The 25353-nt window shown below is 37.7% G+C and overlaps 1 protein-coding gene across 1 annotated transcript in view; it reads right to left on the reverse strand.

Moving 5' to 3' along the window:
* LOC139129814 (tyrosine kinase receptor Cad96Ca-like) overlaps positions 1-25061 on the reverse strand; it is an 80765-nt gene extending 55704 nt beyond the window's left edge. Inside the window, exon 1 of the mRNA XM_070695494.1 lies at positions 24949-25061. The gene's annotated coding sequence lies outside the window, so the exon portion shown is untranslated. The remainder of the gene's footprint in view (positions 1-24948) is intronic.
* Between the last annotated feature and the right edge of the window lie 292 nt (positions 25062-25353).

A 25353-nucleotide genomic window follows, 5' to 3' on the forward strand; every position in this document is an offset into this window, starting at 1 on the left:
AAATGCTCTGTCACCTTCATCGCCTAAGATAATTTGTGATAATAAGATTGAGATGGGGAAATAGGAAGACCAGCGTACATCTTCGAAAGATGAAATTACATATCACCTGAATACATGTGCGATTGTCCAATAACACACAAGCCCAGATAAATGGAAAGTCTGTGAATTCCCACAGAGAGTTTAGAATCACCGACGTTTTAAACAAACAGCGTTGAGAATTTCTAGTTTGTGCACACATTTACAGAGCACCTGTTAGATTTTTTAATGCCGATAACACATTCAGAGCAAACAAGTCGACACCAATACCGCTTCATACCTATGCAGATTTTACGCCTGCGATGCATTCACAACTAACACACGATGCTGTCATCCAAAGGACATGAACCTTGACCCGTACGAGCCGTAAGCTGCAGCAGGGGCAAAATAGGATCACTGGTGTCAGTTTCAGGTAGTCCAATTGCTATGATTGTATTTGTTGTATGCCATGATATTAAAATAAAGTCAAAGGCAAGATGTGAAAAGAGGGGGAATTTCCAATAGACAATTTGAATGAAAAAACTAGCATAATTGGTTTTGAGTAGATTTAAGTTAAAATATTGGGCGTGTTTTCTCACTTGTAAGGAAACAAGCGTGAACTCTATCATAACCTTTAATTTAACAAGCAGTGCTGCGCAAATGACAGACTGACCATTTACATTTTGCGATCATCAGGACAGGTAAAAATTATAATTACACTGTGTTTCTTCTTGAATTTACTCTGTATAGCTCTGTATGCTGTATGCCTGTATTAATACGTACATTGACAAATGAAAGTGTTTTTATTAGTTGCAATTTTAAAATTATTCATATATGCCAAAAATTAATAATTTACAGGTAGTGTTCAACTGTGGACAATATTGACATTTTGTTTAGTAACGCAGGAATAATTTTGCTTGTGTTTAGATTTTCGCCATGGTGAACTGGATGATATCATACTATGGCATTTTTAACGTCGTTGATAATACCAACAATGACTTTGGAAATTCTGTATTTCGAGTTTAGTCTTCATTCCACCTTCACTGTGAAAGCGTGTCAATGTACGTCACCATTTTTGATGAAATGATATAAATGTTTGTTTGCTTTTCGTTTTTTTCCGTTATTTGTTCTTTTATATTTATTTAATTTCACATTATTACTGCTTCGGATAAATTAAGCATTGCATTAATCTTTGTTTGTGAAGTTGCAAAAGATGTCTTTAACTTAAACTTACTCAAACAGAAAAGTTACTTAGCACGTGTCGAAATTTCAAGCATAAGAGGCACAGGCTTCAAATCAATTCCTCGTGGCAAAAGCAACACAATGAGCAGCACTAATTGAATTGAGAAAATTCGTTTCACTCCGTATAATATATTTATCTACGATAGGTTAAGCATGTAAAGGCTTGGCTTCCAGATGCAATGACACAACTATAACTTGGTTCATAATCATCGTCTGTGGTGTGTGTGTGTGTGAGAGAGAGAGAGAGAGAGAGAGAGAGAGAGAGAGAGAGAGAGAGAGAGAGAGAGAGAGAGAGAGAGAGAGAGAGAGAGAGAGAGAGGAGAGAGAGAGAGAGAGAGGACAGAGAGAGAGAGAGAGGAGAGAGAGAGAGAGAGAGAGAGAGAGGAGAGGGGAGAGCGAGAGAGAGGGGGAGGGTGACAGACAGACAGACAGACAGACAGACGACAGACCGACAGACAACAGACAAAGACAGACTGAAGACAGACAGAAGAGACAGACAGAGAGACAGACAGACATCTTCAAAGGAAAATGTCCAAATACATTGTAAAACGATTAAAATAAATCTTATTTAATTTGAAAGCAGCTGTAAGACAGATTATGTATATCTTGTTTCTACTGTACATTACATTTCTCATACCACGTTGTCGGTCGTTTTAAGGTTACTTTTGCCATCAACCGTAAAGGAATGACTCAAGGAGAGCATGACACATTTAAATTTTGTTTGTGTCACCAACACTTTTATTCGTGAAGGTACTTAAAAGTAGCACACTTTTCTGTAAAAACGCATTGTGTGACTGGAACGCGGAAAAAAGGTCAAAAAAATAAGTCGTTAAGGTTATAAGGTGACGACAACATTGGTAGCCGCACCTGTTCACAAATAGACTGAGAAGTATATTCGTGTTGCCAAACAGATGGAAAAAGCATTCCGAAGAGACAAAATCCAGATAACATAGCGTATGTGTAGGTTTCTGAGCATAAAATGACCAAAGTGTGCCTACTAAACATGGATTGTGAAGAAATGCGAAAAATGCACATTGCAAGTTGGAACCTTAATAACATTGAATATGTCACCACGTTTATGTCGACCGAGCGACGCAATACATCATCTATTCCTGCGTAGAATACCGATCGTGTAATAAGCTGAGAAAGCGACAAAATTACCAGACGAAGCGACCTTTTGGGAGCGTTGTTTTCATATATTATTTTTGTGTCAAAAACATTTGCGTTGTTAAAGAAAAAAATCAAAACGTCATGTCAGTTTTCACTAGCTTAGCTCGACGGAGCTCACCGTCACGGAGATTTGGACGAAGCCAAGCATGTTACTTTGTCATTATAATTCAAACATTTTTCAAACATTTTTCTTGTCGTACATTAACTTCTCTTTTTGCTCTAATTTTTCCATAATGCCTGTACTATTTTAGCAGCTGCTCGTCTATACTCCCTATTATTTCTCCCCTTATCTTGTTCGCCGGAGTCTGCTCTGACCTTGATAATCTCCCGATGGACAGAATTCATTTGCGATGTAATATCTGGCATGTGAGTGCGAGTTCTTCCTGAACTCTACAGCAGTGTGGAGGGGTGTGCAGTCAGATAAAAGCGTAACAACTTAGCTCAGTTATTGAACCACTCTTTTTAGGGTTGGGATTGGACGGCCGGTTTGTGTTACTTTTTTGCCAGGTGACTTCGTGCCGTACGTTACGAGTTCGAATGAGATCGAAAGTCTACTGTGGTATCGTTTTGGAAGTCATGCATTAATAATAAACTGCGGTATAAAGCCGAGCTTCTCGTGCAGCTAAACAATGGCGCCGTTATTATACAACATTCGTGAAATTGTCTCTCTGGTGATATGCCTGATATCATGGTGTATGTCCATTTAAAATAACGAGGACGAAATGTCACAATTGTTTCAGAAGTGAAACCAAAGTAGGTACTTGAACGGCTCTCTTTTTAATTTTCAAGCAGTCGGTAAGAGAATTCATTTTCCTTCTCACGCAGACTGTATAAAAGACGCCTACAAACCTTGTAATCAGACTTTCAGGCAAGGCTAACCTTTGTTACCCACCATAAAGGAATGTCCTCTTTGCGTTTATATATGTACCTACTTAAAGATTGCCACCTTTATCAATAGCCGTTAACGTCTGACTGGAACGCGGAAAAAGTAAAGAAAAAATAAGTCGTAAAGATTAAGAGATCATAACAACTTTGCTTTCAAAAAATAGTGCAACAATAGTAGTTCAGAGCGAGAAAGAGAATTTTTAGTGTTTTTTTAATAGACGGAAAACGATATCATTTATCGAAACAAAACATTCAGATCAGATAGCAAATGATTAGGATTATTAATAGCAAAGATAAATCAAATCAATCTAAAGTAACCAAATTGTGCTCACTTATTATTGAGGAGGAACGAGAATATAAAGTTTCACGATGGACTGTATCTCGAAAATCATTTTCAATCACTTAAAAACTTATTGCATATAAACCCAAACATTCAGTAGCATCATGTGTTCCGGAAAATCATTCGGGTGTTCTTGTCAATATACCAGCTGATATGACCTGGACTAAAGATCTGATTACTATAAGTGCGTGTTCTTTCGAGTCATGGATTATTTTTTATTTAACATCATAATTATTCTTGCACAGATATTTCTTCTCTCTTCTTGATTGTGTCAACTATCCAAAACTGACCTTGAACGACCGGTACCACAAAATAATTTGGCTATACCGGGCGTCTGGTAAAGCATAACACACGCTTGATAGTTTGATCCAAATGTTATTGGTCCTGAGGCTTCCGAAGGCTTTTATCAATTCAAAATCTATTCTCGTTATTGTCTATATGACCACAATCTCACGTATATGTCCATTTGAAGTAATGGTGTCGGAATGCCACAAACGTTTCGACGACGTATACTGAATTGGTCTTTATTACGGCCCAAGCCTATCGGCTGGGCCCCTATTGGCTTCGTTGGAATATTTCTTTTTTTTTCTTTCTCTTTCTTTCTTTCTTTCTTCTTCGTCGTAATGTTCTTGCCTGCCTAGATCTTGAAAACCATTGCATATACACTTCTCAAACTTTGCACAGTGATTAGAGCCAGTAAGAAGTGTTTCACATAACCTTAAGTTTTCAATAATCACATGACCTGACGGAAATATTAGATTTTCCCCAAACATAAAGATAGCTTATCCTCATGACTTAGGGGTCTGGTCAATTTGAAATTGTGTGTATAACAAGCACGAAATCCTATCTTTCAAATTTAATAATAAAACTGTTAGTGTCACATAACCATGGCTGTAATATTGAATTTTGCAAAAAAAACCTTGTTTAATCTATAGAAATCTAAACTCCACAACAAACCATAATTGAAGTGAGATTGTACCCTTATTATCAACAGTGTGTGCTATCAAGTTTGCAAATGCCATTTGGATCGGTCACGTTGTTTGTCGCCATATAGCAATTAGGAAAATCACGAACAATCACAACCGTGGACAATATTCAAAAATATTCTATTTCTAAACCAATAGATTATTGAACTTAAATTTTACCAATATCATCATAAGTATTTGTCCTCTTTAGTTTGCAAACAGCATTAGGATCAATCACGTAGTTTGGCGACCATATTGGTTTTTGCAAAAATCTATGATAACGAGGGAGAACATAATTTCTAGATTGCTAATTGGATGGGGACCGGTCTCATGGTTTAGCGGCCATATTCGTTTTTGTTAAAAAACCTATGATTATGAGGGAATACTGTTCTAAAATCATCTTCTCAAAAACCGACGCACCATACGAATTAAGCATTAACCCCAGCCGCAGGAGGTATACACGAGATTTTGGTACAATGCGCGACATATAGCATAGCCGATAGGCGAATGCTATATGAAGCGAATTGTACCAGAATCGAGTGCATGCCCGACTGCCGCCGGAGTTATTCCTATCATATTATGTCAACTTCTGTGTCTTTGCAGTCTTACTTTGGTATTTATGTCACTTTAAGCCCAAAATGCAGAAAACGGACGTCTGAAAGAGCGAACGTCGGAAATTCAGCGCCTGAGACCAAGCATTTTTATAAGTTTGGATTACGTAGCTGTAGGCGCTAGGCACACAGTATCCTGCGATAAAGACGCATTAGCAACATTGCATTTTATTGGCATGCAATTCATTCGCGAACACTATTCTTATTAAAACTACCTGCTGCATGCTGCAGACACATAAAACGGGTCAAGTGTTCAAATCAAAAGAAAAAGTAACATTTTTTCGTAAATTTACATCAGAATGATAGTCCTGGCTTTTCTGGCAGATGTACTAAAATAAAGTTGTCTCATTCTTTACCGCATACGTCGGCCGTTGCGACATTCAGAGGTGGTACAGTGAAGTTACAGGATCTATTTTTGATGGATGATTTGGACGTAATTGTACAAGAAATCAAGCAGTTATGAACAAATCAAGACATGCGATTACTGCAACTGTGATGAACAGTTGGCCGATGCAGCGAGAGCTGGACGTTTACACTGGACCTGACACTGCTCGTTGCATTTGATGTCAACTTCCGTCGCAGTCGTCAGGAGTCATACCATTGTTATTTTAAACTTCTTGGTCTACATCGTTAAAACATCCTGGTCTACAGTCCAAACTTCGGGAGAGAATATTAATATACCATTACTGTGAGGAAGTGTCAATTTATTTCTGTATGAACGAATACTTGTTTCATTTTAAAGGGCGGTGGGATATTTTATCGCCTCTCGCTGCTGAAGTCCTGCTGAAGCAAAGTGAAGCAAAGTGCACGGTGTTCTTTTGCCTTAATGCAATAATTTGTGTATCACAGCCAAATGTTCATTTCAGAGATGTGCCTGCCATCATCGATCCAAACTTATTTTCACCAAGAGGTGAGTTACAGATCAACACTTTATCTGTGTATCAAAATTCGGACTTCGGTCTTTGAAACAAAGCGGACAGTTTCGGTTTTTCTGGAGGATCGTGGTTAGGTACGTTCAAATGCACTGACTGGACAATTTTTCGAAAGTGTTGGTTTGGGGGCCTGTTTTATTACTGCTATTAGTACTAAAACAGTATTTTAGCATCAGTAGAATGAACTCTTCGCGTCCAATCAGAATGGCACATTGTAGCATGATATAATATAATTGAAATTTCATTCATATCACAATTATTGTAAATAATTGAAAGTCCGCGAAAAGAGTTAGGATCATACCAGTGGTTTGACGGCCATATTGCCTTTTTCCAAAAACATATGATAACCAAGGAATAATGTTCAAACATCTTCTTCTACAAAACCGATCCACCATTTAACTAAAATCTTACGTATATCGTCATGAGTATGTGCTCTTTTGTCTATAGTAATCACTACTTAACTACTTGGGCCCCGGCAACGCTGCTTACAGCCTTAATGTTTATATTCAATCTGTTAAGAGAGGCACAATTTATGTGATCGTACTTTTTAGTGTTTGTGGCTCGCCTTCAAGGGAAGGAAGAAACAGAGCATGACACACATTCATATAATAACCGTGTCGCCTTCCCTTTTATTCACATGCTAATGAAGTAGCTCGCATTCATGATTGTTGCCCGTATCTTTGTGAGAGAACGCGGAAAAGGTCAAAAAATCTCTAAGGTCACTAAGATGTCGACAAATAAGCTTTTCAAACATTGCAGCAAATCCCAACGCGAAGTATCACAAACGAAAAGTATATTCAATACTCGTGTTTTTCAATAACTTTAATAAAGAGGGCATGTTACGTGAAGGACACGCAAACAGCGATTTACCCTATATATAAGCATGTTGGCTTTTCTAAGCTGATATAAAACTAGAATAAATGTTCAAAGAGGGCAAGCTTTAAAAATTACATTTTGATTTGAAAATCACTTCAGTAATTAAATAGACTGTGACTGCACAAAACATGCTTATGTTTTATATTTGTCGACGACATGAACAGGTTATGATCAGCCGTCAGGGTGTTTATTTAAGACTATTTTTTTTCAATTATAATCCTCATGTGTGTGTATGACTCTACTGTTAAACGTGTATGTATGTGTACACACATATAACTTTGTTAACGTTCCTAGACTTGTTCTTTTTATTCTCTATAACACTTACATGTAATCTCCTACTTGCATTTGGGCAGGGGCCTTGAAATGCACTAAACTGAACTGAACTGAACTGAACTTAAAGTGACTGAATTTCCTTTGACAGGCCCCCTTAACTGGTCCATTGGAGCCTTTTCAAAGCTTTGTGTAACTTTCTGATGAAGTAAACAAGGACAAGCTGCGATAACAGGTCGAGCGTATCAAAGGCTGGTTACCTTTCTCGACTCTGATGAAATACAACACGTAGAGAGTGCATTAAGTTAAATTTTGAACGGCTTTGGTAAGACGTGCCAACTCACACATCGAACTCTGATAATCGCATTGACTAGATGATTTTGCGTAATATCAGTCAGAGAAGAGTGAAAAACCTTGAATTTTCAAAAATGTTAATGTGCCTGCGTACAACTGCACACTATAGTGATCAGACAAACGCCAGCTCACGTTAAAAACGACTGCAAAACGACAAGAGAACGCGTGACGTCATCAGAATATGATAAGAGCCTTAAAGTGGCGACGTATCCGTTTAAGTTCCGTTAAAGGGCGCGCATCTCAGACCTGTTGATCACCCTTCGATGCGACCCGAAATATGTCTGCTAACAGCAGATGGTGATATTTTATGATTATTTAGTAAGAGTTTAACACTCGAGTGTAATTATCCCTCACTTTTTCCATGACAACTTTCCCCACACAGACTTAGACGGGGTGGCTGAGACCAATCTCTATTGAAATTGGTCTCAGCCACCCCGTCTATTAAAATTCATGAGTTTACTTTTCTTGTTTACGTACATACCTATATCAGATGGAAATCTGAGGATTTGCGATCACATCAGGTTGACAACCCCCCACACGAGAGCAACGAATGTAAAAAGTGTGAAAGACGCTCCCACCTAACTATCCAAAATGTTTTTGTGTCGAGTTTGTGTTTGATTCGTTTCAAAAATGTGTTCCTACATTCTTATCCGATTGTTTGTGTTAACAAAAATGTTTGTTTTGCCTCGGATATTTGTAGGGAAGTTTGGATCAGTGTTACGGTAATGTTTTGTTTGTGTGGGGAAAGCTTATGGCGAGACGCAGCCGGACCTATTGTGTTACAGAGTTGATAGAGTGGCCCTTTGACGCTTGCGTTTCGAATCCGAGTGTGGTTTCTCATCAGTCGCAGTGTAGATTCTTTCCTTAGTTTGTGTTTGTGAAAAATTATTTTAATACATTTTAGTGGTCTTGCTCTTCGAGTAGCGAGGCAAGTATATTAATGTTTGGGTCTCGTTGTGAGTCCGTTTGGTGGTTCAGTTTGTTTGTTCTATGTTTCTTTACTTCAGTAAATTTTGTTTTGAATAGTGTGTCTTTTAGAATTTTGCCGAGGTTTGTGAATTTTTAGGCAATAATTACCACTGCGGGGTACGGATTTTATGTTTTCTTGATCAAGATACTTACAAGTATCATGATCGATGTGTTTGTTCTCGTACATTTTGTTTAATAGTTCGTGTACTTTGTTTACTATTTGTTCTGTGTCGTCACTGGCTAGTTGTGTATAATACTTAGTGTTGCGTAATTGCCTTTCGCATTCGTGTACGTAATCTTTTGTGTTGACAAAGACAAAACCCGACCCTTGTCAAAGTTTTTTTACGGTAATTTGTCTACTGTTTGCAAGCTGGTTTATCGCGATTCTTTGGGCACGCGACATGTTTTGTTTCCTTGTTTGAAAGGGTATCTCTAGAAGTGCGAGTTTAGCAGCTTCAGATAGCTTTCAGGTTTTTGTATTTTTTGCTGTTCGTGGAGTCCAATTTGACTTTTCTTTGAATTGGTGTTGTTGCGATTGTTCGTGTCTCATGATGTCTCCGGTGTTTGGCTTAATTGCTAATGAAACTTTTAATGTTAATTGTTTTCCAAGTCAACTATCCAAGCATTTTGAGAGGGTGATCAAAAAGGCCAGAACAGCCAATTTTGACCAACCGGGTTCAAGAACCCGGGAAAGGTGTTTAAAGTGTGCGATAGATGTGTTACAACATAAACATTACGAACAGTAGGATTAAGATAGGTATGAATAATCCAAACTGCCCAGTTTCTGTGTGGGGAAAAGTTGGAATGACACTGCTTTTGGCTGACACCATCAACAACTATTATAATTAGAATAGTTTATTTTGTTGTTTTCTCTGCTAAAACGATATCTTGGACACAAGTAGTGTAGTTGTAAACCTTTACATTTTCGATTTGAGCGGAGTCTTACGGTTTCTTCAATGTTGCTTTTGAATCACCGGTTTAATGATCTCTGCTGGTCGACGGACAGATGTGAAGAACTGTATTATACACTGGGCTGTTCTTAATGGGGTGATAGCACAACAGGCTTGGTATTACTATATTTTAAAGTTAATGGTATAGAAAATCCTCCGCCTACCAAAAGCCATATATCGGCTTCTTGCCAATAGACAAACAAATCAGCCATGTCATTCGTGTTTCTGTTTTACCACTGCCGGTTAAGTCCTGTCAATATCAGTAATATGCATTTTAACAAGTACATGTATTAAATTATAATCTAGGCAATTTGTCTATATGGAAGTTTATTATCGTTCAGCTCATTCTATAATGTCACGATGTTGGAGGTGTTTACTCTCGAAGAACGACAAATATTTGATGATGGAAATTAAAATGACTGAAAAATGGATGTGCTTAATTTTAAGAGAATTGTAAAATAAGAATTACCCATAAATCAATTGTTACCCGTTCGCATTTGATCACTATAGTTTTTTTTTTAAACAGTACTTTAAATAGACATGAAACATTTTAATATGAAGAATATAATATTTTCAATAACCATACTCTTTGCCATTATATTGTGCATGTTGCCTGCTTCCACAGTAATGTTTTTGAAGGAGCATCATGGCAGAAATTGTGTACTCAGATTTTATGTGAAAAAAACTGCTACTTACAACAAATCAAGAAATGGTGCTCGTTACCAACGGCTATGATTTGGCCTGATCATGAATTTCCATTCAGCATCGACAACGTCTGACAACACGACTTTTGAAAAAGATAGTAAGAATGTCACACATTTGTCCTCGATTCGTCCTTTGGCTTAAACTTTAGACATTACGTTATGTGAAATGTCTGTGTCACTAAATGTGACATATTTGTAGGAAAGGAAAACATCGGCTAGTTAAATTTAGTTTGTATGTCCTTATTTGACGGTCTCAGCTTTTTGTATTCAACAACAGTCAATTGTGCCGTTGTGCAGAGGGACTGTGGATTCGAAATATACAACAGAGAACTGCCACTGTGTCATATGCACATGGGCTGCCCTCTGTATACCTAACAACAGATCATGCGACATATTGACCATAATCAACACAGGGTGAAATGTGGTAGAAGTGCCTGTTGCAGCAAGTTTCATGTAAGTGCAGTGGTGAAACATGTGTCGCCCTTGCATATAAGATCTTCCAGTCATTGTGGACTCACTCGTACAATGAACGTAGAAGGATAATTTCGTAACCCAACACTCGCTCTCGCTCGGTCAGCTCGTGAGCAAGTTTAACTCTAGCGTCGCTGACGCCACAGCAGAGAGGCAAATCGGCAACCCCCTCCGAATTTGCTTAATATATTTGATTTAAACCAAATGATGGCACTGAAATTGCACATAGAATGTCGTCAAAGTTTTCTATCAAGCATGGCTTGACAGTTAACGGAGCTACTGAGTGTCTCGTCATACTGACATGACGTCTTGCTGTGTCCCACGTGCGACCCGACACAAGCAATACTTCTATTCCTAATTCTGGGCTCAGCTGTTTCGCGATCACTAACAAGCGTGATAGTTCTAATCGTCAGCAATACATTATCTCACAATCACGAGGTGAAATTTTAAAATAAGGACGGACATTTGAATCAAAATGTAATGAAAAATGAATATTAATTTGAGAACAGAAATAAGTTTAATAATATAAACAAAAATCAACATTAAAAGGACATTTAAGGCTGCGTTGCACTTAACCAACGCACATTTTACAAAGCGATATTTCTTCACAAAATCGACATGAAATCGTCCTCATAACACATATTCTTCAAACAGCGCATAGAATCAGACGTTCATTATGGCTGCAATAATTTACTCGAAGGTTGAAGAGTTACATGTTTGGGGTAGTAACCGTTGACACTACTGTGTGAAATCTATCATCTTATTTAAAACCAGTGTATATGTAGATTTTTTTTCATTGTCTATTCTTACTCTTAGACGTTAAGGCTTGAAAGAATGAAGTTCAAAATGTTATTGAAATTACGAGAGAAAAGTTGAAATAACTCACATTTAAATTTATAACGACTCTATTGCTACAAAACATTAAAGAACATAATATAAAAAAATTTCATAATTTTTACCTAGCTAAATGTATAATTTCGAATTGTTGAATCAGTAGAAGAAAGAAGCCTGGAACTCGTATGATTTACATTTGTTTGCATACATGTACTCTTTTGTTTCGTCTAACATGCGACCCTTGGCATGCTTAAAAGAGAACCCAGCCATTATTTTAAACTAATAATGAATTAATGGAAATTGAATAAATATTTGCAAAACAGTAATTTTGAGACACCTTAAATGCTCAAAACCCATCAAAGTATAAACCAATTTATTGATGGGAAATTACTTTTTTGCAAATAGTTAAGCCTCAATGATAATGCTGCCTCATATAATAATTAGAAGATAACTTGTCCTACAAAGACTTGTATCTCGTGCAAATTATTATATCCATATTTACCACATATTTTATTCACTCATAATTGCCTGAGTACCATGGAGAGATCAGTGTAAATTTTCTTAATTACATGTCATCTGAATGTTTCCTCCTCACAGTAAGCCCTAAGTGTGACATGCGATTGTATGTGAGCGCAGCTTGGAAGGAAAGTTCTCTAAATGGTCCTAAAAACATCATGTCATTAATGTTGTTAACAATTTCGAGAGAACACTCAGCGTCAAGAATCTCTCTTATGCAAACATTTATCGCAACACATTTCTACCTGCGCAAGCAGGCCGGCGCCCATACTGGCTCATACGTTAGCAGATTTGCCGCAGTGCGGTGGGCCAAAGGGTATGAACCATGACCCATACTATACGTTGCAGCAGTGACAAACATAAAAAATGATTCATTAGGGCCATTGGTGCCTGGTACATGCAGTGCAATTTGCAATAGGTTTGTATAACGCCATGATATTATAATAAAGGAAGGGAGAGGCCAAGTGAATTAGAAAATACAGAAAAAAATGAAAAGTAATATATATCGGTTGAGGATAAATTTGCATAAACATTTTTTATGTGTTTTAACTGCGTATGCGTTTGCGGAACATTCACGTTACTGACATCATAAAACTTTTATATTACAAGCCACATTAACACTATAAGCAATTCACTGCTTGAAATGAGATCTATTCATCTTTTTACGAGTCTCTACACAATATTCTGTTCCTATTTTTTGAGGAAACAGTTTCCATACCATATATTATCGGCAATGAAAGGTTTAACATTTAAATACTTTGCTTCCATAGATGCATTATACACTAAATGCTGCCAGTAGCGAAGGTCAAGAGGTCTATCTTCTATGATCGAGCAAACATCATTCAACGATAAATTGCCTTTTAGCATTTGTTGTACTCAACATGCGTGTTTTGCTCAAACATATGCAAATCACCCATTTTTTTCGCGAGTTCTTCATTATTGTAAAGGAATTTTAGGTGACTCAGGCAGGTCAAATTTTGTAGAATTTCCATACTATATTAATCAAACACCGTAAAAATGACAAATAAAGTTCTTATATTTTGCAGTTGAGTCATTTCAGATTTGCTTAACATGAATTTAATAGCTGTCTTTGAATATCAGTATTTGCACCCTCTGTCATTTAAGGATAATAACAGATAATGCAAAACAAAATAATGTGTTTATTTCTACATATACTCTAGTCAGTAACAAATGAGATATTTTAATTTCATAGAGTAGTATCGAGTTTGTAACTTAGATATAGTTTACCACTAAATTCAAATCAAAATTTAGCTATTCTTCCCAAAATATGTAGACGTTCATCGTTCATTCGTATCATACTTAACTCCAAATTCTGTCGTTTTTGAATATATACAGTGAGGGGTTTTGTTTTCCCTTTGATAAGAAGTATTGTTTTAAAAAAAGTGTACTGATTATCTGTAAAGCCATCGTAAGTGCTACCCATGTACACGAATCGTAATAAAATATTTTCGACTAAACACTCAATTTGAATGTTGTATTTTATCGGGAAAAAGAATAAAACGAATGTATGTCATATTCGAATGTATGCCATGTAGTTTCGAGTCAAATCTCTTCGACTATGGACTTCATTTCTACTGCGCAGAGCGAGTTTAAATTTCGTTCTGTGCGCTCAGCGTCGGATGTGCTGAACGTGTTCCCTGTCTGCTCGCAATCACTCAGTGCAGTGTGCGACTGGCATCCCAAAATGCTTCAATTTTGACTATTTACTTTTAAAATTGGGGTAAAATGGTGTATAATAAGAAGATTATTCACAAAATACCGGGATTTATGTCCGAGTACATCGTACGCTTCGGTATTGTCCCTCGACGCCACTTGTCTCTGACAGTACCTCCGCTGCACGATTTACCCCGACGTAATCCCTGTATTTTGTGAATAACCTTATATTATTTCACATTTACTAATTTACTATCTTCATATGAAACAAAAGGAAGTCATTTAGAGATGAACAATTGCTGTCACGCTATTGATATTGTGTTTTGACATATAACTATTTTACCAGTCCATGGAAAATGAACTCTCAACTGGTCGGTTAGCACACAGTCACTTCACAACCGTGGTTATCAGCAACTGTTGTGGAAATTGTACAGCCGGTAACAGCTCGCTCTTTACGTGTGTCAGTACAAAAACGATACGTGCCATCTGACCGTAAATGAATGATTTTAACTTCGGAGCTGTATCTCGGCCACTGGAAAGAGTGTGCATTTGCTTTTGCAGGATACGCAACCATATCGAGTTATCTATAGTTAATTATGGTAACGTGGTCATAATTATATTTTGTATTCCTTACCGCAAATATTAAACAAGAATAGACTAGATGTTAAGTATTGGTACATTTGTATCGCTCCTAATTGGCGTAATATTTACACGTCTCAGCTTCTATTCAAGATAAAGCGTATATGTTCAGATGCAATACGATTTTTCGGAATATCATACAAAGCCTTCAGGAATAACTCACCACGCAAAATAATGAGCTTTAACTTGTTTTCATTTATTATTGCATCTTTACCTATTTTGTATACATGTAGGTTGTAAACTCTTCCCGTTTGATTCTTTTCTTTCATTACTCCTCTTAGAAATTGGTTGAAATGATACTGCCAGGTTTCAAGATTCGTGTTCACAGCTAAACAGAAACTTTACTTTTGACTGAAAATTTACAAAATGGAAGCCTGCTATAAGCACAATTATTCCAGACTGGTACAAATCACTGTCAAATTAAGTTTCCCATCACTCACTGCCGTTTCTTCAAGATGGCGGGGACTGTTTCCTCTACGAGTTTTTGTTATATGCATTTGACTGCAATTGTATTATCGAGTAATGTTTCATATCTCATAAGGTTTCTCGAAGAAAATATCGTATCATGACGTTTTGATCATGGTTATTACTTGAATAAAAGGAATCATAAATAGAAAGCAAATGATAACAGAAATAATATTTTAAATAAACGTTTAATAAGCAAAACTAACAAACGGGAAAACATGTTACCGAAAGCAAGCTAATGATGATTTCAATCTCAGGCCCTATTTGCAATCAAGAAATTGACGTTTGATTTGTTGTTTACTTAATTTTTCTATCCGGGTAATTGAAAATATAGTACAACGTTGCCACCAGCAAACAATGTGGCCAAAAAGAAAAATAGACAACGGTGATGTTTAAAAGCTGGAGGAGGCTGACTATGCAAGCAAGCCACGAAGAGTTTTATCAGCCTTCTACAGAGAATTAATGCAGTCAAGGGTCCGTTAGCATGCTATTTTGCATATCTTAAAACCTCTTGGTTAGTTTCTTCTCCGACACAGCTGTCTTGCTTCTTTAAGCAACCTCTTTGAATCCGTTACCAGGCACTGTAATGTAATTTTTGTATCTCCGGCTTACACTGGAGTATTATCCCACCTTAGTTTCTCATTGTGTTTTGCTTCTGATATTTGTCATAGTATTAGTGTAAAGCTTATTGAGAGCCCCCTTGTCAGCACACTTTTTCCCCGTGACACAATTATTTCGAAGTATTCCTAGCATTGGAGAAATAGACGTACATAAATTTTATTTTCACGTTTATCAACATGGTTTCAATCGTTGAATATGAATTATTGGTGATGATCCTAAGATGATTACATTAAAACATCTTTTTCGATCAAAGATCTCCAAATCAAATAAGGGGGGTTAATTGTACGAAACAGCAAAATTCAAGACGTCTATTTTTCAGTAAATCTGCTTACAAATTACGAGTTACAGCAGCTACTTATATAACCAAATCTGATACTGACGGCGCGAGAAATTCTGTCGAAAGCGTATCGAACGTTTGTCAACTGTCGCACACCGGTTAAACTAAAATAAGTTAAGCAGTATGACACTTATCCATGCTAAGTATGGGCAAACTTTCCTCCGGAATGGTGTAAGAATCAGTATACTCTTCTTCCAATCATATCATAAGGGGTCACGGGTTAGCCTTGTTATTTATCCTTATGTAACATCAAGTATTCTTGACTGAATTTAAGTTGGAATTAGCTCTTATTTATCTTACAGCAGAGTTAGGCCAAAGTAATTAAATTCTTTGTTTTGCGTCCACTCTAAATGCGAAAAGGTACGCGTCTAAGCGGCTGAAAAACACACACGAGAAAATTAACACAATGTAATTAGCTTGCAGCAAATAAAAAATGGTAACAAAATTTTAGTTCAGAAAAGCTAAGCGGTCATGTCCTAAAATTTCCTATTCTAATACATTGTGTGTGTTTTTCATGAAAACTTAAAAACCTAAGCGGGTGGGGACGCAAACAAAGAATTTAATTACTTTGGCCTTATGAGAGAATGTGTTTTTGCTTCTGAGAGATGTCCATACATCCATGTTGTCGCTCGCTCTGGGGTTGACCTTTGTGGCCGCCGACCTCCAAGGACCGTACCAAAGAGAGCATGACACGGTAATTCTAATGTTATTTTGTCAGCCTTCGCTTTTTTCTTGAGTGTACTCAAAAGTTGCACTCCTTTATCGAAGGCTATCTCTGTGTGACGGAACGCGGAAAAAAGGTCAAAAAAATAAGTCGTGAAGTTTACAAGATGACAATAAATATTTATCTGAAAACTTTGCAGCAGCACATGATTCAGAACAAAACTTGAAAGTCTATTAAAACTCGGTAAAAAGAGGGAATACAACTTATCGCTTGCACTGCTTCGCTATATTCTGCTCTGGCCTGTATTTGGTAACCTTGGAAAGCCAAATAGGAATGTTAGACTACGAGACCAGGTCGAGCTTTTCGGACAGCTCGCCATTGCTGTTATAAAACGTTTAGAAATCAGTACTCGTTGTGTTTGTTAAAACACGTCAAAAGTCTGAAATATCGAAAACCATCGTGCATTGATCACCGATTCACCTATGACTACTGTCATCGTAAGGTATTCTACTTTGCATCATTTTTGGAGGACTGATAAAAGGTGAAAAAATGTTAATATCTTCTATCTGGTTCTTGTGTTCCGACGTTTATGTCACTGCTTCAAAGTGCATCTACAAACTGAGTGATGCATTTATATCGATGGCCGCGACATGCAATATTTATCAATGAAACTATCGAACTTTGTAAAACTGATCCCTCTGTCATAAATTTGCGTTGTGTCCGAATTATTATCAGCCTTTTTTAAAAAAATCACCGAAAAATGGCACGGGAATTTCATTTGTAAAACATTGAATATGTTTGTTTACATTAAAATGAATTTACTTTCATCTGTGCTGCACTTAAGACTGTATGTGTTTTGTGTTAAAATCTCTAGTATGACTGAAAAATGTGTACACTCATTAAATTGGAGACAGATTTCACAAGTTAGTGAACTCAAATTAAATTAGTCATCAGTGTTGTTTAGTATTTTCTGTAAGTATTGCATCAGCGGCTAAATGCACCAAAAGTCTCATACTGAGGCCTTCGAATGATTATGCTGAAAGTGACAACCTTGTTAATTGACTTTATCAAGTATTAGTCGGGGCACGTTATGTTTTTAAGTTCAAGTATTGTATAATTACGTCGTCATTTGCGATAAGGCATACGTGCTAAAGCGTTGCCCACTTTTATCGATATCCGTTATATCGTGTGACAGGAACGCGGGAAAAGGGTAAAAATAGACTTGTAAAGGTTACGAGATGACAACAAATTTGTATTCAAAAAGTACAGCCACGCAAATTCAGAACGGAAACAAAAGACAGCAAGAGTAATTTCTTTTGACACATTGCAGTTTGTTTCTGTAGGCACCATAGTTTATCCTACGATTGTAAGAGGAATGAAAAAAAAATACCAATTTAATATTAAACCAATATAATTGAGCTCATAACTGGCAGACTTTCATATTTATACATTTTTAAGTCAAACAGGAATGGTAAACTTTGAAATCGTGCTGAGTTTTTCTTACATCTAGCCATTTGCCGATATTATATGGCAGTTAGAAATCACTACAAATTTCCATTGGGATAAACGTCATGATCTAAACCACGAATATTACCATGCCGTGAAGACCGTTGACTAGAGTGATCACACTTTGAGCAATTCTACCTGACATAATTCGTGACAAGACTAATAGAAGGTGAACATATCCGTTACGTGCTCAACTGCCGTTTCTTTGCAGGGTTCGATAATTGATAGGTTTGGCTATATGTTTTACGTGACGTGAACGCGTAACGTCACGACTTTCAGCGATAATGCCATCGACTGGTGCGTACGTTCTCCACGTACACGGAGCCGGCGTCGCGTATTTACGTGGAGACAACTGTTTTCACGGAATTTGTAAACGTGTAAATTTATTCTCATCTTTGGTATCAAAACATGACATAAACTTTGAATCATTCATGCACATTGTAAGTTGGATATATGATGGTGACATCCTCAAAGATCTTCATGATTTTCGTTATTTTTATGCGAAATTATTTCGCGATTCGCGGCACACCGGGTAACCTTCGAGCTGTCTTTGTGATGCGGAAACAGACTACGGGAACTCGAGCCGACCAGAATCATTTCTTGCGCATGCCATACGAACGGGTCACGTAACGCATAGCCAAACGGATTTTGCAAGTGAACGTGTACGCCAACGTGGATTCTACGCGTTCACGTAAAACTTGTAGCCAAACCTGTTTATTAGCGGTAGTCTCGCGTCCACAGATTACCAACTTGTCCAAGGGCTACTAAAAGCCATGAAATGGTAGCCCACATGGACTATCAAAGTCTGGGACCTGAAATTCAGTCAGAACTAGAACTTTGAATGCGATCTTTCTCCCTTTTGACGAGCTGAATGCAGTTAAACCCTTACCCAGCTAGTTAGATGGATACAGAAAGGCTAGACTGCAAAGACGACAGTGCAGTGGAACTTTGCATTAAAGTATCAACATCTGAACTGATGTACTTGGTTGACAGGCACAGGAAATGGTGGACAATGAAACTGCACTTTCACTACATTTAGATCATAATCTGATTATGTATCGATCAAGATTGACCACTTTGCGTCGGTGTAGCACCGGTGCTGGGCCGGGCCGACGTAAAATAACCAATGTGGACACGCTGCGTCGGCCTTGGGCCGACACAGTTTGGTCCCCGTGAGAAGGGGGGGGGGGGGGTTTCAGAGCCGACGCAGGGCCAACGCAAAATTTGGTCCGACGCAAATCGCCTGTGTGGACACGTTACGTCGGCCGTGGTCCAGTTGACTCCCTCATATGTTCATTTTGAGTAAATCATTGGCGCGTAGAATATGGCGGTTCGTGGGACTAACTGGAGCACGGAGGAGACTTAAAATGACGTGTGGTAGTCACATATTCCCTTCTTGTGCGTAAAAACCACCGGAAAACCATGAAGAGTAGAAACAGCGGGCTAGTATTCAAATCCGCCATCAGGAACCTTGATAGGTCAGAGGTCACAAAGGACGGCAAATTTACGTCGGCCCCAAATTCAGGTACCGGTAAGTGTGGACACGGACCAAATCTGTTCCCCAGAGAAGGATTGTTTTGCGTCAGCCCAAATTTCAATTGGGTTGCCAATGTGAACAAGGCTATTATCTCTTCCCCTGCACGGTAAGCTCTTGCTCTAATTTTAGCCCTGCTTTGCTACAGTGTATGTCTCACCGACTGAGAGGAAGTTGTTGTCATGGCGACTATCAAATTTGCATACAACTCTTGAGTATGAAACTGGTTGTCAAAAGGTCACCAAACTTTTGAGTGTCGCTGCTGTCCAATGCATACCCTATTACTCGTTTCCTTTGGGTATTTAAGGTATGGAAGTCTCCACTCCAAATGAGTTAAAACTTCACTTCATGGGCAGAATCTCGAAAAATAGCCATTTCTTGTTTGGTTCAGGGACAAAAATATCCCTAAACTACAAAATACATTGGCCACCAGCCATTGTCTCTGGGCTAACAACTTAAGAAAATGGTAGCCAAAGTGGACTACCAGGGGAAAAGTTTTTTTTCGAGCCCAGCTTTGCATCATGCTTATCACCAGTCAATATGATTTGGACGATCTAGCTGCTTACAATAAGTTTGTATTCATTTTGACTCCATGGAGAACCTTCGTAATTTTACCGCAAATTATTCTCTCACATATATATTTGCTCTTGGCGTTTATACAACTATCCGCAGCTAACTATCTGCCTAGAATAGCCAGTACTACAAATTAACTGGACTGTTTTGCGGTCCGGTAAAGCGTAGCACAAAAGTCTGAAGATTTAATCGCAACTTTGTCCTGGGGGCTTCCGTTGGTTGTGATCAATTTCCAAAGTATAATTCTCAACATCGCCTCTTAGACCGTGGTGCCACATTGTGTATTCATTTGAAGTAACCAGGTCAGAGAGCCAAAAAACATTTCGACGGGGTACAGTGAATTGGCTTTTATGTTTACACAACATCTGTAAAGGGGTTGGAAACACTTCATATGATCGGACTTCCTAATTATCCAGCTTTGTGACTCAGCTTCATTGAATGAAAGAGAGAGAGCATGACAGATTTAAATGTTTGTGTCGTCTTCCTTTTATTGATATGGTGATGAAGTAGTACGCCATCGATGACCGTCTCTCTGGAGAGGACCGCGGAAAAGTTAAACAAGAATGGTATCTTAAGGTCACAAATTAACGACAAATAAGCATTTGAAACATGGGCAGGAACACCCATTTTAAAATGAACGATTCACAAAAAGTACAATATTTAATGCGCGAGTGTTTCAATAACTGAAACAAAGAGTATATGTTTGGTGGAGGCCATGCAAGACACTGCTATTCAACTGTTCCCTACAAACAGGCTAGACTGATATAATAGTAGAATTGAGTTTTTGAGTTTGAACAAACGACACAGTTTGACATATGCTTTTGCTTGAAAGTCACATCAGTAGATAACGCGACGACATGAACAGCTTCCTGGTTAGAAAACGCGTTAGAGTCACTGTGTTCATTAAAAGGTATTAAAATCATCAATTATAATATTCTAATGTAAATTTCTGGTTTTTCCCAGACTTTCCTTAACGACTGTAAAAGGAAAGAAAAATATTTGCTGCTAACCTAACTGAATTTCCCTTGGCAGCCTCCTTAATTGTTCGGTGGAGCCTGACCTGACCTTTGTGTAGCTGCCTTTTAATGTAAAAAGGAATAACAAGCTACAATACGAGGCTGAGCGTATCTTTCTGGATAGCATGGTCGATGAAATGCGACACATAGATAATTTTAGGAGTAAATGATGGCGATACGACGTCAACAGGGCGGTCCAAAGGTGAACATTTGTGTGTTGAATGTCTGATTAACAAAAAGTCGTGATGATTACTATATTCTTGAAAGTCTCTGTAAGATTATATATAGATTTTACGGTAGATTTTAAGGTAGAAGAGAAAAATTGTCACGTTTTGGATTCGTCTTGTTACTTAAACAAAACAAATTGTCCATTGTTATATGTAGTCTTTGCATTATACAGACAGATATAAGTCAGAGTGGAGAATACTCAGGATTAAAAAGAATAATTGACAACTGAGATTTTTCTAATATATGGAATGACTTTGAACATGTTAATTCCGCATGGCTGAAACACAGCTTAGAATTGAGACTCAAAGACATCTACATGGACATTTGGCGAGTAAATACAAACAAATTATGTAACAATTATCGCACTTTTATGAATAAATTCACCTTTGAAAATTATGTGCCTAAAATGAACTCAGCTTGAATAATTAGTTTTACAAGATTTCGTTGTGGCAATCACAGATTGCCAGTTGCTGACTAATCAGATATTTTCCCAAGAGTTTCTTATCTCTGTAACTCTGGAGAAATTTGGAACGAAATGCTTTACGCTCACTTCATATTTTGAGAAAGTGAGAAAAATATATTAAGGGAATATCTATAAGAACTTTAAAATCAGATAAATTGTTGAATAGCAACAATTCTGTCGACTTTTCGAATCTCGCTAATTTCCACTCGCTTGTAATGTCTAAATTTAGCTTTTTATTACATGTTTGATGTTGTCTAACTTTGTTTTCTGTTGTATCTTACTGTTGTTGATCCTTTTTTTACTATTTTTTTCATTTGATTGTGTTTTGTAACCTTCCGCCTTGCATTATGTTGTTACTGTATTTCTTTTTCAAATCTTGATAAAACTGTGCTCTCTTAATTTCCCGGGGATCGTACAGCGTGTTTTAAATATATAAAACAAATAATAAATGAGTAAATAAGTAAATAAGTCGTTTCTCAGTTCGCAATGTAAAGAAAACGCGAAAGAGTAGCGCAGCTTACGCATTCCGTATGTGTTAAGTTTTGAACTGCTCCGATTAAGACGTGCCAACTCACACTCTCGACTCACACAATTATTTGACTTGATAATTTTGCTTTCAGAAAACTGAGAAAGACTTAAATTTTCAACTTTTAATTTGAGCTCGAACGATTCTTAAGATGTAGGTCAGCCAGCCAAAACGACATTTCACGTCGGAAAACGACTTCTAAACGACAATAGAACGCACCACGGTGACATCATCAGAACAGGCACGCACCACATCGACGGTTTGTGTGGACGTTAGCCTTAGCTTTGTATTCCAGCAAGTCCTCAATGTCATTAAAACTGTCTAAAGCCTTGGATGAAAACAAAATTCGTGGCATTTGTCTACGCGTCTGTCAGTGTATTGTCGTTCATTTCATTTGACAATGTAACGACGAATATTTAATGACGGAAATCAAAATGTATTATGAAGTGAATCAACTAAATTTTGAGGCAATTATGACAAAAAAACCAGCCATTGTTGTTGTAGCAGCGATTAGCAATAAGCAAGACTGCTATGCAGATAAAATTGAAGGATTTCTTGAACTTTATACTTTTGACCAAGCTTAGGGAAAAGAAGCAAAGAGAGCATTCCGCAATAAAATATTGCTAGATAATCTCTTACGTAGCCGTTTCAAAGCCCGTGTGCTTGCACGGTTTGCATCTAACAAACGCGGAAATCTGTTTAAATAAGCCATGACATTCATGATTTCACGAAGGAAGCGAGCATAAAATCTGTTACTCTATTCGGAATTAAATCGAACTCGCGATACAAACGTGTTGGATTGACAACTCAGTTGTTCAAACTGTACCAATTTGAGTGACCAAAAAGTCTTCTTCACCTTACAGGAGTGAGCAAAAGAACGTTTAATTTTCACAGCAACATACGGTTAATTTCAAAGAAAATTACGTGCTTTTTGTTCGTTCGCATAACATGCACATAACGAGTCATTGAGTACGCTGTCCCTCGTAAGCATTTGTTCCTGAACCGATAATCACACAATGCAAGATGTGTATAATGAACGCAGCTTCGAAATCGGGTCTGTTTTTTCCCTTTTTTGAGATAGGGTATAGTTTTTGTTAATGACCAAAATGTCTAAACCGCAAAAACATCCCTTTTCCGTCTCCTAGCTCAAAACAGTTACGACTTTAACCATTTGACTGAGAAAAAATATTCACAGCGTATCTTTCAAATTACCGAATTTTACCCTTACCTATAGGCAAACACCTAAGCATATCTATCGTTAGTACAACCAGGTGATATTACCCTCAACTGGCCCCATATATTGTTTGAAGGACTATGCACACTGTCTGACCTTTGGTTGAATCATCTAAATAGGCCAATGATAAACGAAAGTAAATTTATTCTTTTTTGTTGGCGGCAGTATTGATATTTATATGCATAAATTTTACGGGCGTATTTTGTATTTGTTCCTTTTATAATTATATAAAGCAGAAACTCATTCAAGTTATTGTACTGTAGAGCACTTGTTTGGGTTTCTTGTTTCCGTTTTTGTTTGTTTTGTTTCCGTTGCTTTTATGGAAGGGTCTGATTGTTTTGCTTCTCAATGAATATGGCACATCGGCAGTCCAAATAACACATCCATGCAAACAGCCTTGATAAGGACGGTAAAGTATGATTTCGCACTAGAGACTTGACATTGTATTTTGTAATTTTGTGGAGAACACAAATAAAAGTTCGATAAAAGTAAATATTAAGTGAAAATTTCAAGGTTTTCAACGGGTCAAGCCAAATAGTAGCCCGGCTATAGGACCAACTCCTAAGAGTAGGGATGTAGCCGAGCGGTTCTGACTCTGATGTCTTCGACTGGGGTGCCGAGCGTTGTGTGTTCGAATCCCTTGGAGAATTTACCAAAATGCACTCTTTATTGGTCCTTCAGGCTATGCGGGCTATTCTGCTTATTGTCTTCGTGCCACGGAAACTCATTTTTCTCCAAATGTGCGAAAAAGTACTCGGGTCCTCACATGCAGAACTATGTCCCTGGAAGGATGTAAGTTGGCCTGATTCATATCCTTCCACGAAGACACGATATGTTTCTCGTTTATGGCATTCACGATGCAAAGTTGCTAGAGTAAGTTACTACAAGTCATCAAGTTAATGCACTGTTACCAACTTAAGGAGTCACTGTACGCTCCCGCTGTATCTGATTATTACTAACCGAGATGTAAATAAACACTTCCTTCTGTGTCATCAGCCTACCTTGCCGTTAAATCTTGCCGACGTGATATGTTGCAATGTGAACTTAACTCTACAGTCTCGGGACAATGACGTGACGTCACTAGGTGATCCACGTGCATAAAAATTGCTTTGAGTTGAGTAGCAATGGTTAAACTGACTTAACATCGAGTTATGTATGTTAAACTTAGGTGTAGTTTGATTTATGAAAGGGGAAGTGTCTTCAGCGAACGGCGGCTTTGTTGGACACAGGTGATTTGAGGTCATTGGTCAAAAGTGTTTAAATGTTGTTAAATAGCCTAAATGCTTTGTTCTCAACTGTGAGTGTCAAACCATCAACGACACATTACAACTTCTGAAAAGTGTAAAAGTAAAGACTTACATTACCTTATTATCCTGCTGTGCTAGTTGGGCTTGTCAACATTAGAATGCACTCGAAACGAGGAGGTATCCAAAACACCCATTGGGGTGATTACTTCGCTTGCACTAGTGACAGTGTTACTGGCACTGTTGAAGTGTCACGTGAAGGAAATGTTTGCGATGAAACGAAAGAAGTTGCTGAAATCAACCCATGGGGACAGCATTATAATGTCCTTCTCGCATATTCATATTTGCCCCAAGGTCGAATTTACAAGACATCGTCCCGGCACAGCACATTTTTTTAGCCGATTTGTCGTATGGTGTAAATTTAAATGCATACACAAATACAAAAACAACAAGTGTGGGTATCGAGCGGAGCCTTAATCTTGACGGCGAAACGGAATTATTGTTACCGAGTTTAACACTGACAAC

The sequence above is a fragment of the Ptychodera flava genome, chromosome 3, assembly GCF_041260155.1.
Source record: "Ptychodera flava strain L36383 chromosome 3, AS_Pfla_20210202, whole genome shotgun sequence".
Lineage (NCBI taxonomy): Eukaryota > Metazoa > Hemichordata > Enteropneusta > Ptychoderidae > Ptychodera > Ptychodera flava.